The 15,097-nt window shown below is 40.5% G+C and overlaps 1 protein-coding gene across 6 annotated transcripts in view; it reads left to right on the top strand.

Annotated features, from left to right (window-relative positions):
• Positions 1–15,097, top strand: part of CTNNA2 (catenin alpha 2) — a 957,367-nt gene that overhangs the window by 597,921 nt on the left and 344,349 nt on the right. The gene's annotated exons all lie outside the window — the stretch shown is intronic.

Raw genomic sequence — 15,097 nt, 5'->3', positions numbered from 1 at the left:
AGGAGAAGCAGACACTGAGGGACTTTGCCAATAATATTTATATATTGCCCAGTGCTTGAGAACAAATGTCTCTAGAAAATAAAAATGAGAAGAACTGAGAGATCAAATGGGACCAGTGCTTAAAGGCTTCACTGATGGAAGTAAAGCTTATGAAGGAGTTTATGGACTCAAGATAGAGGTGCACTGACAGGAGGGGTGGGCATCATAAAGGAATGAGAGCAAGTGTGAAGACTGGAATGCTTACATCTTTTTGAGTGCTCAATTTCTTGGGGATGGTGGGGGGAGAAGAAGGTAAACAGGGACAAGTGGAACCTCTGTGTTGAGAAGAGGAAGGAAGCCTTCCAATGCCATACTGAAAATTTGAGTTTGCTCTATTCTTTTAGTCTCTAAGGTCCAACACCTTAGAGTCATCTTTGACTCTTGTAATAAATACCTGTCTTAGTTCAAGAGGCCTGTTCTGTTATGTGGGGCCCTTCTCTGCAGGTTCCCTCTGCACTGCCATATGTTCTGATCGTGTGGTATTATACCTAACTATTGTATCCTCTCTCAATCTCTGCCTACCTTCATTCTAGCCGTCCTTCAAGGTTGATGTAATTTCTTCTATGAGTTCTTAACAGATTCCCCTGTAAAGTGATCTTTCATTCTTCTGAACTCCATTAGCAGCTTGTCTTTACCAATCCTATGCCTGGTCCTGTTCCCTTTGTATGAGTATGGCAGTAACTTCTAATTATAGTATTTTAGAACTGAATGGGACATTAAAGGTCTTGGAGACTAGAATAAAAGGATCTTGATTGGGGTCCTGCTTTGCCATTTTCTATCCATTTGATCCTGCATAGGATTCCATTATCAGTGAAATAGGACTAAGGATGGTTATTTTAAAGGACTCTTGGGGAAATTCAGAGAGATGGTATATATTAGTGTCTTGCAACTCAAAAGTGTAAGCCTGGGACTCACAGCCTTGGAGCATGTTAGACAGGTGGAATCAGAGGTCTTCCAAGGCCCACTAAATCACATCTGCATTTTACCATAGGCTGTAGGTTAAAATTAAATTTTAAGAAGCATTCTATTGAAGCACTCACAAATTCTAACCTGAAAAAGAAACCCAGGGGTCACCAATTCCCTAGTTTTATAACTGTGGAATTGAAGGGTCAGTGCTATTAATTGATTGCCCATGACTGTTGGTAGAATTTGGACAAAAACCCCCTTCTGAATCTTGATTTCAAACACATAGAATGCGAAGTCTGTGTCTGTCGTACCTAGTACTTAGTAGGTTCTTAATAAGGTTTAGTTTTATCACTGGAACAGCAGGAGGTACAGAGCCCTTGTATGTGCTAGCTTTAGGCATCTTTCAGCTTGCTTGACCCCTCAGTTTTCCTGTTACTGCCAATCTGCATGTATTTCTCATGGACATTTTAGTTTTACCTTTTTATTATAGAAAAATGAAAATTGAAAAAAAAAAACAAACACAAGAAAAACTGAAACTTGAAATGAAGATTGTCACCTAAATTTCAACACCCAGAAATCAACTATTAAGTTTTGGGCATGTAATCTTTTAGAATTTGTCTATTTCACACATATTTTCTAATAATCTGATAACATTACACATATTCCTTTGTAACTGTTTTTTCCATTGTGATATTTTTCCATGTCAAGAATACAAATCAATAGGATCATCTTCAGTGCTACAAAACATTCTATTTTATTTCTCTTATCTATCCCCTCTTGTTTACCAATTACTTAGTTTTGTTTCATAGCTATTATAAAATGCTCTGATGAACATTCTCATACATATGCTGTAGTAGATTGAATGCTTATATCCCCCTAAAATTCATATTTTGAAACCCAATCCCAAGGGTAATGCTATTTGGAGGTAGGACCCGTGGGGGAGACTAGATCATGAGGGTGGAGCCCTCATGAATGGAATTAAAGCCCTGATCAAAGAGACCTCAGAGAGTTCTCTGGCCTCTTCTGGCATGTGAGGACAGCAAGAAGGTTATCTATGAACTAGGAGGCAGGCTCTCCCCAGAAACTGAATCTGCACGTACCTTGATTTTAGACTTCCAAACCTCCAAATTGTGAGAAATAAATGTTCATTGTTTAAGCCACTTGGTCTAACGTAGTTTGTTATATAGCAGCCTGAACAAACTAGGACATATTCCTTTGCTTGTTTGGACAACTGTGTCCTTAAACTTTAATTCTAAAATTGGTGTTCAAAGAGTGGGGACTTTAAAAAGACTTCCCGTACATAATGCCAAATTGTCTCCCTGAAAGGTTGTACACATTTCATCCTCAATAGCTCTTTTGATACTTTCTCTTCTCCTTGAGAAACTCCACCACATCACAAACAGAAACATCTTTTTCTCTCTTCATCTTGCTCAGGCACTGACTGAGATCTCTATCTGAATGTTCTCGCTACCTTGGAACTGTCCTTCCTCCCCATTCTCGTTTCTCCACTCCTTCCCATAGAGTCCATTCCCGCTTCAGATGGAGGGTTGGGCTTTGGGGGCTTGGGTGTTTCTTTTGGGAGTTCATGAGCATTTCATTCTCACATCTTATTAAGTAGCTGTTCAGCCAAATTATTTTCATAAAGGTGTTAATGTCTGAAAATAGTTTACTGCAGTGTTACTTAAAATGCTCATGTTGGGATAAGAATGTTTAAATATATTTTTGAAATGCACCACACTGTGCTCTGTTCTGTGAGAATACACTCTTTATTTCAATCACAAGAAATCTTGTTTTTCTTGGTTTCACCCAATTATTTAGGACACCTCTTAACACCAAACGAATGTTCCAGGACAGCTTTGGAAACATCTATTTAATTGCAGTCCACAGGAACAACTGACTCTAACTTGGCTCTCACCCTACCAAAGAGTGATTCTAAGGTTTGGATTTCAAGTGCTATAGTAGGACACTGGTGCAAGAACTTGTTGGGGTTTTTTTTGTTTTTTTTTTTCAGGTCCCCAGAATTTATTAAGATAGCTGGACAATACTGTTCTTCTGCTTGGTATTAGCAAGTCTTACCTCCTCATCCTAGCCACAAATAATGAAACCAATTTAATTCTGTAGTAAGTTCTGCCTCTGATACATCTTGACATTTAATTATCTTGTTTTATAGAATTTTCCAGATGTTGCTAATTTTGTCCTTGCAGATAAAACAAAACTTCCTAAGAATAGACTTGTTATGTTCCTGCTTTTAGGACCCTCTAATATCTACCTCCAGAGGTACAGAAGAAGATCAGATATGAGAGACCATATATGAAGAGTGGAGGAATAGCCACCTAGCACTGATACACATGCACACTCTCTTCTGAATGTAGTCTGGCACAGTTCTGGGTTCGTAGAGATTCTTGGTGAATAGAGTTTATGAACTGGTTCAAATTCTTGCCTAATCAATAGCCAATGAAATCTGACCTAAATATAAATAACCTCTATAGTACACTGACACATAGGCACAAAATATTAACCCAACTTTTGTAGTTGAATTCACACAAATTAATGCCATTTATACATGGCATCCTTACAAAGATCTGTTTTGTGTAGGAAATCTCCCACCATCCATAAGCAATGGGCTTTCGGTGGTAAATTTACCTGCTCATTTGGATGCATTTATGTCTTTATTTAAGTCATCTCCCATTCTATGGAACTACTTCTTAATCTCCCACAGACACCTTGAGAATGCCTTTTAATTATTTAACATAAATGTCTGTTGCTGTTCTTATTTGTTTCTCTTTTAAGTCAAATGGAGGTTTAGCTGATGAGATACAGAATTCGATAAAATGTAGTCCCTGACTCCAGTGTTCTCAGATCTGGGTTGCAGGTGATGGGTAGTGAAACAATTTGATTTGTGCTGTGGTAGAGATGTAAATAAGAGCTGTGGTTGGAGAGATTTCTCCAGCTAGTTAAGCAAGATCAGCCAGAGGAGCTGGGAGAAAAGGAGGAGGAGTTGACTAGATGGAAGGATGGAGGCCACTCCAGTTAGGTAGGCAAAATCTGTGGAAACACTACAAGGGCTTCTGAGATGCATAGGATGTCGGGAGCACATATATGAGGAGAGATGAGACTGGAATGTTAGCTTAGAACCAGATTAGGAAGACTTTCAACTGGATTATGATTTCGAGAATGCGGGTACAATTAGTGATGGCCTTGAACATGAAGGGCAGGGAAACAGATACCAGAAGGAAGGAGAACAGTTGGGAGGCTACCACATCTGCACAAGTGAGATATTGTTAGCCCAGGTGGGACTTACTCTATTAACATTAGAGATGTATGGGGCAGGCCAGGTACAATAATGGTTTTGTAGTGGGATTGACAATCATGTAAATGGTAGTTTTTCAGAGAATTAATTTAAGATGATTTCAATAGAATGGGTTAATCTAGGGTAAATGGAAAGCAAGGACGAGTAAGCTGTGGAAGCAAGCTAACATTTGGAGCTAAGAGTAAGCAGTTGAAAATAGAAACAGGTTACAGCTGGACACAGAGATCACAGCATCTCTGGGAGGTACATGGTGGTTAGAGTGTAGGTGGTAGGTGCAAATCCCCAGGGAGAGAGATTAGCTTACAGCTGCTGCACCATCAAAAGTCTCTGCAATCTAGTAAGGCAATGTGGATGTAGGAAGCAGCTGGATGACAGGGAATGGCAGGTCCCAGACTACCTGCAAAGTACATGTTTTGCTTAAAGGCTATCAAATTCTAATTTTTAAAAATCAGATTATATTAGTAAGCAAGTGATATTGCAGACCATATTCAACTTGTGGAATACTAGTTTGCAAAGCTTCTTTTAAAATAATGTTCTCAACATACAAGAATGAGAGAGAGCAGAAGAGGTAGAAATTGCCTCAATAGGAGGGTTAGTTTAAAAAATTGAGAAACTCTGTATAGTCCATAGTGAGCAGCCTTTATTATATAGACATGGCCATGACAGTGTCATTAAAACATGCTGACATTGACAGGATTTAAGAGGAGCCCAGATGGTCAAGGGTTACTGATGCTAGGGGGAGAGTGCCCAACAATGAGTAAACCTGCAAAGGAAAAGTGCAGCCGTGGTGCTGTTTGTCTAGGGACTGTGTCATTGACTGGCTAAGGTGGAGTGTATCCTTCTCCAAGAGAGTTTGTCATTGGCATCTCACATCAGTGTAAGACTGTTCCTTTGCAGATGGATCTTATATTACCTTCTCAAACAAGAAACAGGGTGATGACTGGAGATCATGTCCTTCAGAATGCTGTCCTATATTTGCATTTTAGCAGAAGGAACTGAGACATTGAATAACTTACTGAAAAAACTTGAAATTTCTGATGCTATATCAGGCTGAAAAGTATTCCGCCATTTGTAAGCAATATGACCTGGACAAAGTGATTTAACTTCTAAGTAGAAATATTTAACATAGTAAAATAAAAAATAATAATAAATTATAAAAATAGAGAAGTAGTACAAATGCTATTGTAATAACTACTTATCTCAATTTCTATTATATAAGGCCAAAGTTATATCACTTAGACTGAAGACAAGAAGGAAAAAGAATATTAAGCACAGGGGCGCCTGGGTGGCTTCGTCGTTGAGTGACTGCCTTTGGCTCAGGTCATGGTCTCAGGGTCCTGGGATTGAGCCCCACATTAGGCTCCCCACTCAGTGGGAAGCCTGCTACTCCCTCCCCCACTCCCCCTGCTTGTGTTCCCTCTCTTGCTATGTCTCTATCTGTCAGATAAATAAAATCTTAAAAAAAAAAAAAGAATCTTAAGCACAATGGTATCGTGCATCTCTAAACTTAAACTCTTACTGCTCCTTCTTTAAGTACCTGTTCCTACTTCAGAGGTTGCATAAAAACAGAAACAACAAACAAAAAGCTTGCTGGTTAAACCAACAATTATTTTATGTAGTTCCTGGTTCTGTGTGTTGGCTCCAGAGATCTTCTGTATGGGACAGCTTGACTGTGCTCGCTCAAATGTCTATGATCACATGGAGAATTAGCTGGAGACTAGGCAATCTACGATGGCTTCACTCACAGAGATGGAGATTGGCACACTGTTGGCTGGGGCCCCACTGACTGACTCACTCACTCACTGTAGCTGGGGACCCCTCAGTTCTCTTCCACACAGCCTTTTGTCCTCCAGTAGGCTAGCTCAGGTGCAGTTATGTGGTGACTACAGGATTCCAAGAGCGGCAAGAAAGAGCAAGTCCCAGTATGCCAGTACATTTCAGAATACAGAGTGCTAACCATAACGCCATGGGAACCACATCCTTCAAGTCTTGTCTTCCTGAAAATTGCTGTTATCTGTTGGCTAAAGCTAATCACACAATCAGCCTGACTCAAGGAGTGGAGGATTAGGCTCCATTTCTGGATAGGAGGGGAAGAACTTATGGTGGTTTTTACAGGTTAAATAAAGCGTCAGTGGATTAATGTTTACTCTGTCTGTAAGTACTAAATGCTCTAAAACGATTTTTATTTCTCAAGCCATATGGCCCGAACACTATGGATCATAAGCACCAAGGCCGAGAAGCACAGGCATCACATATCGCTTGTTAGAAATGCAGAATGGTAGATTCCACCTTAGATATGCTGAATAAGAATTGACAAAACTGACAAGAACCCCAGCTGAATCGTAAGTCATATGATAATCATATCATATCATAACCATAATCATAATCATAACCCTGGATAGGGTTTTAGGAGCATGGTATCTTTTCACTATTCCTCCTAATTCCCTTTGCTAGTTGCTGTGTTCTCCTGTTGAGTGATAGATCTTTGATTTTTAAAGGTGCCAGAACTGTTTCCTTCTGCACAATTGAAACAGAACAAACATAGGTTTAAACAGTAAAACAGGTTGCTTCACAGCATGAATAGCTAGAGAGAGAGAGGGTATAACATTTTTCCGCTCAATTGTCCTTTGCCTATAAAAATGGAAATTTAAAATTAAAATAACAATACATAAATATTAAAGAATGTTGTATTTAACTAAGAAGCACCATTTAGATGTTAGAATAATTTTTAACGTAGAAACTGCAAGGCACATACTTACTTAAACCAACCTTTTACATTCCTGAACAGTTGCTAACTGGCCCTTGGTTTTCTAAAGATTGAAAGATTGACTTTCCAACCATTAGACCACAAGTTAAATATCTCTAGAATGTGCATGAGTCCTTAGGTCCTCTTTCGGCCTTTGTACAAGTAAATGAGACCAGCAGAACTTAGGAAGAATCTAGCATGTGCAGACCACTGGTCTCAACTTATAGGAAATACAAGAATATCATAGCTTGTTGGGTTCTGTTCACTTCAGCCCCAGAAATGAGGGGGAACAGGAGGGAGGAGAGCCTAAGCTTTCAACAATAAAAGCGTATTTTACCAGGCTGAGGACAAACAAGTAACATCTAAAAGACTTCTAGCTTTTCTCAACTTTTGGCTTTCTTCTAAGAGGAAGAACCTGTTTGCAACTTCTGGTGCCCTCCTCTGGTTTGCTTTGACCTCAAGACTGGGGGGAAAGAAAAGGAGGAGGACGAAAGCAACAACAAGAGGATATTTTGCATTAAAGCGTAATGCTGTCATTCTATGTGAAATTTGCTTTGAGTATTCCCTTTTTGGAATGGGATAACTTTTTCTTTGAAGCTGTAATTAATGCTGTCTTAAATATATGTGCTTTGGAGTCCTGTTCTTGTCAATCAGTTAGTCCCCCAGTCACTAGTTAAATTTCTGTTGAGCATTTAACCTATAGGTGTATTCTAAGTATAGGGCTACAGTGGTGAGACCGAGTAACCTTGTAAGCAAACAGATAAACTGGATAATTTTTAGGTGCTAATACGCTAGGGAAAGTTAAAATGGAACCAGGTGGAAGACAGAAATTGAGGGAAGGGGCCTGCTTTCGTCTTAAAGCTAGGCAAGGCTTCCCTGAGAAGGTGACATTGGAGTTGAAACTGAATGATAACAGTCAGCCATTTCAAATTCCATGAGATATGCATTCTAAGCAGAGGGAACAGCAAGTGGCAAGGTCTTAAGGCCAAAACAAGCCTATTTTCATTGGATTGTAAATGGCTAATATGCTGCATTGAGTGAGATGGGCTTGAAAATAGGAGGATTTTTTAAACATAAACTATGCTTTCTTCAAAGGTCAATGCACTTTTTATAAATCTGCACAAATGTTCAACAGCATCTCATCAGCTCCACCAAACCTTATTGAGTGACAGTTCTATCTCAGGAGCTAAAGTAAAGCACATTAATATATTAATTCCATTCATTTGTTAAAGTTCTCTGGGATTGTACTGTTTTCCCAACATACATGAGGAAATCCAGGCACAGAAAACCTAAGCCATTAAACTTAACACAGCTGGTATTAGTCATCAGTGATTTTTCTATATTCCCTAGATTCTCTGTTGGGGCACCTAAAAGAGCTGGATGTCATTCAGCCTTTTGACTCGGTGAACACCAAACCTGAGTTTTCTACGGTCTTCTATCCCCCAGAGTTCATCCATAGTAGACCCAGCAAGAGAGAAGATGGGGCAACTTAAACTTTCCTCCTGGATTCCCACTCCTCCCGCCCCATTCCTTCCATCTGTTGCTGTTTGCATAGAAAAAGAACAGAACAGAGTACCAACGACCACACACATTCAGAAATCTCATTTTGTATGTGGGAGTATGGATTCATTAACAAGTTCCTCAAACTCTCCCTGCATTTACAACACCAATCTAAACATAACCCAGTGAAGTCATGGGAATAGGCAATGATCAGCTGCATTTTGCTGGGATGTCAATGTTCAAATACATCATCAGATGTATACTATGCCCTAGTAAATGGTTTCTGCTTCAGACAGGTTGTGATTTCAACAGCCTCTAAGTAAATAGTGCTCATTTTAATATTCTCTAACCTTCACACTGTCCATCTGATTCTGACCCCTGTTACATCCCACTTCCTTTACAAGGGCTTTCATTCTCTAGACTGCTTGCTTACCCATCCACAAATCCATATAGTCACCCATCCATTCAAAAACCATACAGTAGATACTTACTCTGTTTCATTACTTGTACTAAGTGCTAGGGCATAGAAAATATTTGGGGTAGTATTCCATTCTTCAGAGAGTCTATTCGCTAGTGGGGAATCACACTCCCAGAAGTCCATATTAATCCATCCCTTATTTGAACTCTTACTCCTCTAAAAATTAAGTGTTTTGTTAAATACTGTCTTAAATTGCTCTCTAGTTGTTTTTGAACTTCCTCTCCCCTCCTTCCCCCACCCCCTTATATCTGCTAGGTTGAAATTTCTCAAGAGCAAAATCCAGATCATATTTCTGGTATAGTGGAGTGACCTGAACACAGAGTTGGGATATCCATGTTTAAATTCTGATTTTGCTATTTACTAGCTCTGTGATTGTTTTGGGTACCTTCCTTCTTTATATAGAGAATGGAAGTTGGATGGGAGGATTTCTAAGATCCCTTTCAATTTTGACATTCATGAAAATGTGAATTCTGAAGTACCCAATAAGGGCGGGAAAGTGAAAGGGACACTCACTATAAAAGCGCTGAGAGCTTGGGTGGTTTTCTACCTGTAACGTAAATTTGCTACTAGCCTAGAGAATGGAACACAGTATATATAAAAACAGTTTAGAAAATCAGATTGGACCTTTCTTGTGAAGCTAGGTATTTGGATAGGGTCTTCAGTTAGGCAGGGATTCTTCCCCAGCCCACAGAGCAATACAGACAGGAGATACGACCTCATGCTAAGCCAACTCTCTATTTCTATCTTTATTGAGTTGCTGATTTTACACTAGACGTTCAACATTGGCAGTATCAAAATGGTCCTAGAAGAGATTTTCACGTATGTTTGGTTGAACAATTCATAACTGATGTTGAAGGCAGGTAGGATGTGAGGGCTTCAGCCCTGTGCTTTGGGAGTTGCTGTCAAAGGGAGAATCCCATCCTTTATCAAACTATCACAGATGGCAGCCTGGCCTGTTGCAGCCCTCTCTACTCAAATGGTCACCTTGAGTTTCTTTGGCCATCCATATGCATAGGTTAACTATGTTCAGGTAGTAATAACCTGTAAGTACTCATTTTAAAAATAAATAGTTCTCTAAAAGGACTTAAATTCATCTATTTGATTTCAATATGTCTATAAATTCAGAATATCGTTTAATAGAATCAACTACTTCCTTTCAATATGATTGCCCAACAGGGGCTGATGGATGCCAACGAGTATTTTTGTTGTACAAAACTAAGTAATTGTTTGACAAGGTGAAATTGGCGTGTTGCCTAACTGGCCACATCTCTTCAAACCTAAACAAAGTTTGTTTCATTACATAATGTGGTGAATAGTACATCTCTCCTGTAGTTGCGAACATTGCAAAGGCTTCAGAAATCTTTTTGACATCCAAGTGTCCCTACCACTTAGGATATTATTCAACCACTGTGGAAAGGAAATTCTGTTTACTTTGATGGTTTTGCTCTTTCAGAATCCCTGAGGGCTGAAAAAGAAAAGCAATACTCTGGGGGCGCCTGGGTGGCTCAGTCGTTAAGCGGCTGCCTTCGGCTCAGGTCAAGATCCCAGGGTCCTGGGATGGAGCCCCGCATCAGGCTCGCTGCTCAGCGGGAGGCCTGCTTCTCCCTCTCCCACTCCCCCTGCTTGTGTTCCCTCTCTCGCTGTGTCTCTCTCTGTCAAATAAATAAATAAAATCTTTAAAAAAAAAAAAAAAGCAATACTCTGTAACTTTGGTGATGTGGATATAGTAAGACTGTATCTGGGTCTCTAGTTCCAGAATTCTTTCTACTCTGATGCCATTGCCACATAGAACACCATTCCAGCCATCATAAGAATTCTTGATTTATAAAGTAAATGAAATGGCATTTACCACCCACCTAACTGCAGTGGTGTTGGGAGGGTTAAAATGAGACACATTCAAAAGCTCTCCAGAAATATTTGATGTTCTGTATGAAGACAGTAACAACTCATAAACGGGCTCTTCTGCAGCAAGGAGAGTCTCTTCTTGTAGCCTGCTGGTAGGAAATGAGGCAAGATTTTCCACCCAACTATTTCGGGAGCAGATAAGGGAGGATTGCATGTTTTAAAGTAATAATTAGAATGTCAGGGAATAGTTTTGCTCCGATTCTGAGATTCTGTTACTGCCTTAATCTTAGGAATTATTTTTCATCCATTTAGTAATTTTAAACAACTTAAGGATAAATGCGAAGTTAACTATCAAGACCTAAGTTTGTTCATCTATAAAATGCGATCTATATCTATGAAATGTTCTCGCTTTATAGAACTTTTAAAAAAATAAACATGAGCTGATACACTTACAGTAGGTTTTCATGTTGCATTCTACAGCTATGGGATATTTTCATTATTATTGCCATTTTTGTAGGTCTACCAAAATAGTAGACCTACATTTAGAATTGTCATTTCCTTTCTCTTTGGCCAGGTAGCTACATTTTCCAGCAAGGTGGGGATCTGTATTCGAAGAAAGCTTTTTTTTCCTAGCTGTTTTTCTTCTTTGGCTCCGGCAGCCCTTGTACCTGCCTCAAGGATTGAACCAGGGTTTACCTTCTCTGAATTATGATGCAGGCAGCCGCTTGTCTCCAGAATGGTTAACTAAGGAATAGACAGAATTTGAAATCACTCCCAGGTGACCGCCATGTGGAGATATAGTTCTTACTTTTATTCTTTATGATTATTTTATTCTTTATCAAATGTGGTGTGAAGAGAGGTGATGAAGAAATTACTTGATGAGGCTTAGACTTAATTATTAATGCCTTGCAACTTTTGTATCATTAATTTTGTGCATTTTAAAGTAAATTATAGATCTCATAACATTTTACTCCTAAATATTTCGTGTATATCCCTAAATTTTTTTATTGAAGTATAGTTGACATACAATGTTATATTAGTTTCAGGTGTACAACATAGTGATTGGACAATCCTATATATTATGCAGTGTTCATTATAAGTGTACCATCTGTCACCATGCAGAGTTGTTACAATATTATTGACTCTATTCCCTATGCTGCACTTTGCATCCCTGTGACTTATTTATTTTATAACTAAAGTCTGTAACTCTTAATCCCCTTCACCTATTTTGCCCACCCCCCCAGCCCCCTGTCCTCTGGCAACCACCAGTTTGTGCTCTGTAAAAAATACTATATTGTTTATATAACCACAATATCATTACCACACTTTAGCAAATTATCAGTAATTCCTTAATATTATCTAGTGTGCAGTCCATATTCAGATGTCTCCCATTATCCCTCGAGTTTCTTTTCTTGTTCTTTTTTTGAAGTGATGTTTGAATCAGGATCCAAATCATGTCTCCACATTTCATTTCATTAGGGAGGTGATATCTTCAAGGGGACAGAGGGGAAGAATAACTCCCAGAATTCCCCTGGGCAGCCGTGGCCACCAGAGTATGCCAGCGTCAGCCATTATTCATTCACTCACTCAAGTATTTATTTGTTCTATGCGTTAGACACTGTATGGTGCAGGTATAAAGAAAAGCGTGACATGCTCACATATAAAAATGACTAAGAAGAATATAAGAAAAGTCCATAGACTGAGATAACATGGAAAAACTTGATAACCTACCAAGTAAATATTTACTGTGGTTAGAATAAAATGGAAAGGCCTCCTGGAGAAACAAGGAAACTTGACTTTAATTGAGAGGGTTTGTGGTTTCACACAGGGGTTGGGAAAAGATGGCACTATGGAAAACATATCATGATGGTTTTTCGGGCAGGACTGGTGGTGATGAGGTTCTGGACCCAGACTGACTGGTGGGAACAGAAATTCTCCCAAGGGAGTATTCCTTGGACAAAGTACAGATGCTGGGGAAAGTGCACATAGAAATCAGGTGAAAGAAGTGTGTTAGAACCACCCAGTGATTTGTCTTGTGTATGTTATTTCTTTAACAAATTGCATATTTTAAAATAATTTGTGACATATAACGAATTCATAAAATGTATGCAACTACAACCAAGAATAATTGTGGAATATATCTTGTTTAAGGCATGTAAGAGTGGGCTTTAAAAATATGTCTTTTCTAATATATAAAAAGGCTGTATCTTCTAAATTCTGTTAATTGTGGCAAGGTTTAGTTTTTGTGAATGTGCGTATACTCACAGGTTCTGATGGATGATAAAATGCTAAATCACCGGTGGTGGGAAATACTAATCTAAGTTTAGTGTTTATTGTGACTGTATTTAATCAATACTTTATTTCTGCTAACATATTTTTTGAGGCTGTCTCTGGCATGGTATGTAATCTATACTCTAGGAAAAACTATAGCCTTCCTGAAGGTGCTCTGTATTTTATTTTATTTTTTAAAAGGTGTAGTAGGCTTCAGAGAACAGTGGATATTCCTCTTGCTCAGGAAGCAACAACAGAACAAAACATGATTTTATATATGGTTGTATTTTTTTTAAGATGATATTCGAGACATTCTTAGTATGTGCAGAATTTCACAGAACTACTTCGTCAGAACACTTAGCTCATTTATTTTTTTTCTTTCTAGAGACCAAATTAATTACCATCTGATAAGCGTGCTTAATGCTCTTCTTTCTACCACCACGCTTTTTTTTTTTTTTTCCCCTAGTTACAGCCACTAAATGAAACTCAGTATAGGTCATTGTCAGTAAAACGCCCAGTGACTAAAACTAAGCAATGCGGCGGCTTGCCTGCAAAAATCCCTCATTTTATGCGGTGTAAAAACAGACCCATGAATGGGTACGTGTGTGTTCTGAAACTGGAGAGAGATTGTGCCTTCTGCAGCTCACGCTCTGCACGTAGCCACTTCCCTGAAAGCCAGGCAACCTATTTACCATTGTCATAGTAACACACAACTTGGGCCCACGAAGACTTAATCCCCAGAGGCAACTGTTCCCCGCCTGGGCGGCTGCGCTCCCGGCAGCACTGGCTGCCACCCCCAGGCTCCCGCGGCTCGGGTGGCCCCACGCGCCCGCCTGGCCCAGGCGCACACGCGCTTCCCCGGCTGCGCCCCGCGCTGCCTGCGTTGCCATGGCGATCGGAAACGCGTGTCAGGCTAGACGGGTGCCAGCGCCGCCTTGCCGGTTTTCCGAAACCGAGGCACTTTCGCTAGCTCCTCAGCATGTGGGAGAGATTCTCTTGCCACTCGGTGCCAGTCGGGGGCCAAACTCCAAAACCAGGCTGGGCCGCCTCGCAATCCAAGAGGGTGCGGGCGAGCCAAGTCTATTTCCCCGCCGCGCGCGGGAGCCACAGACAAAGGAGAGCGCTGCCTTCCAGCCAGTTCCCTACAGTCTGCCACCTGCCATTCCTGACGCCGAGGAAAGGCGTGTCGTTTGGGAACAGGCAGAGTTAGGGAAGGCTTCTAACAGGAGCGCTCTCGTTCTTGAGGATGAGCTCGAAGAGAAACAGGTGCCCTGGGGCAGCACCACAGCCGCCGCCTCCGGCTCAGGGCAGGCGTCAGCCCGGTTACTGCCCACTAGTCGCGTCTTTCCTTTCTACTCCTTTGCATGTAGCTCACGGGTTCGCAAATCTGACTGCACAGCAACATCATCTGGGGAAAGCTTTTGGTTTTGACTTTTGTTAGATTCCTAGGCTCCCACCCGCTCCCACCCCCAGCTCTTGATTTAACAGGGCTGGGAACAGACCTGGGAATCTGCATGAGGCACATTCCCCTGGGTGATCCTGATATGCAACCAAATTTGAAAATAATCTCCTTTCTTTCTTCCTCTTCATTTCCAGCTTTTCCTCTTATCTCTCTTTCCTTCTTGCTTGCACGCTATCTCTCAAAGTCAACTCCTCTTTTTTCTACCCACATTCGTCCCTCTCTCCCTCCCTCCTCCTTCCCCCTTCCCTCCACCCTCCTGCCCACCGCCCCGCTCCCCCCAACTCCTGTCTGTCTGTCTATCTCTTATGGCATCTGTTGTGTTCCAGGCACTGTCCTAGATGCTTAGGAGGTTTTGATCTCTGTCTCCATATAGCACTGGTGGTCCCTCATCATTGACCATCTCTCCATACCTTGCTGGCTACTCTTCTCTTTCTCTCTATACTCTCATCCTGTTTTTCCCCCAGATCTTTCTCTTTCTCTTTTCTTTTCTCCTTTCCTTCCTTCCTTCCTTCCTTCCTTCCTTCCTTCCTTCCTTCCTTC

The sequence above is a fragment of the Mirounga leonina genome, unplaced genomic scaffold (assembly GCF_011800145.1).
Source record: "Mirounga leonina isolate KUSES-001 unplaced genomic scaffold, KU_Mleo_1.0 Mir_125, whole genome shotgun sequence".
NCBI classification, from domain to species: Eukaryota; Metazoa; Chordata; class Mammalia; order Carnivora; family Phocidae; genus Mirounga; species Mirounga leonina.
This window is presented reverse-complemented; position numbering and strand designations above follow the sequence as displayed.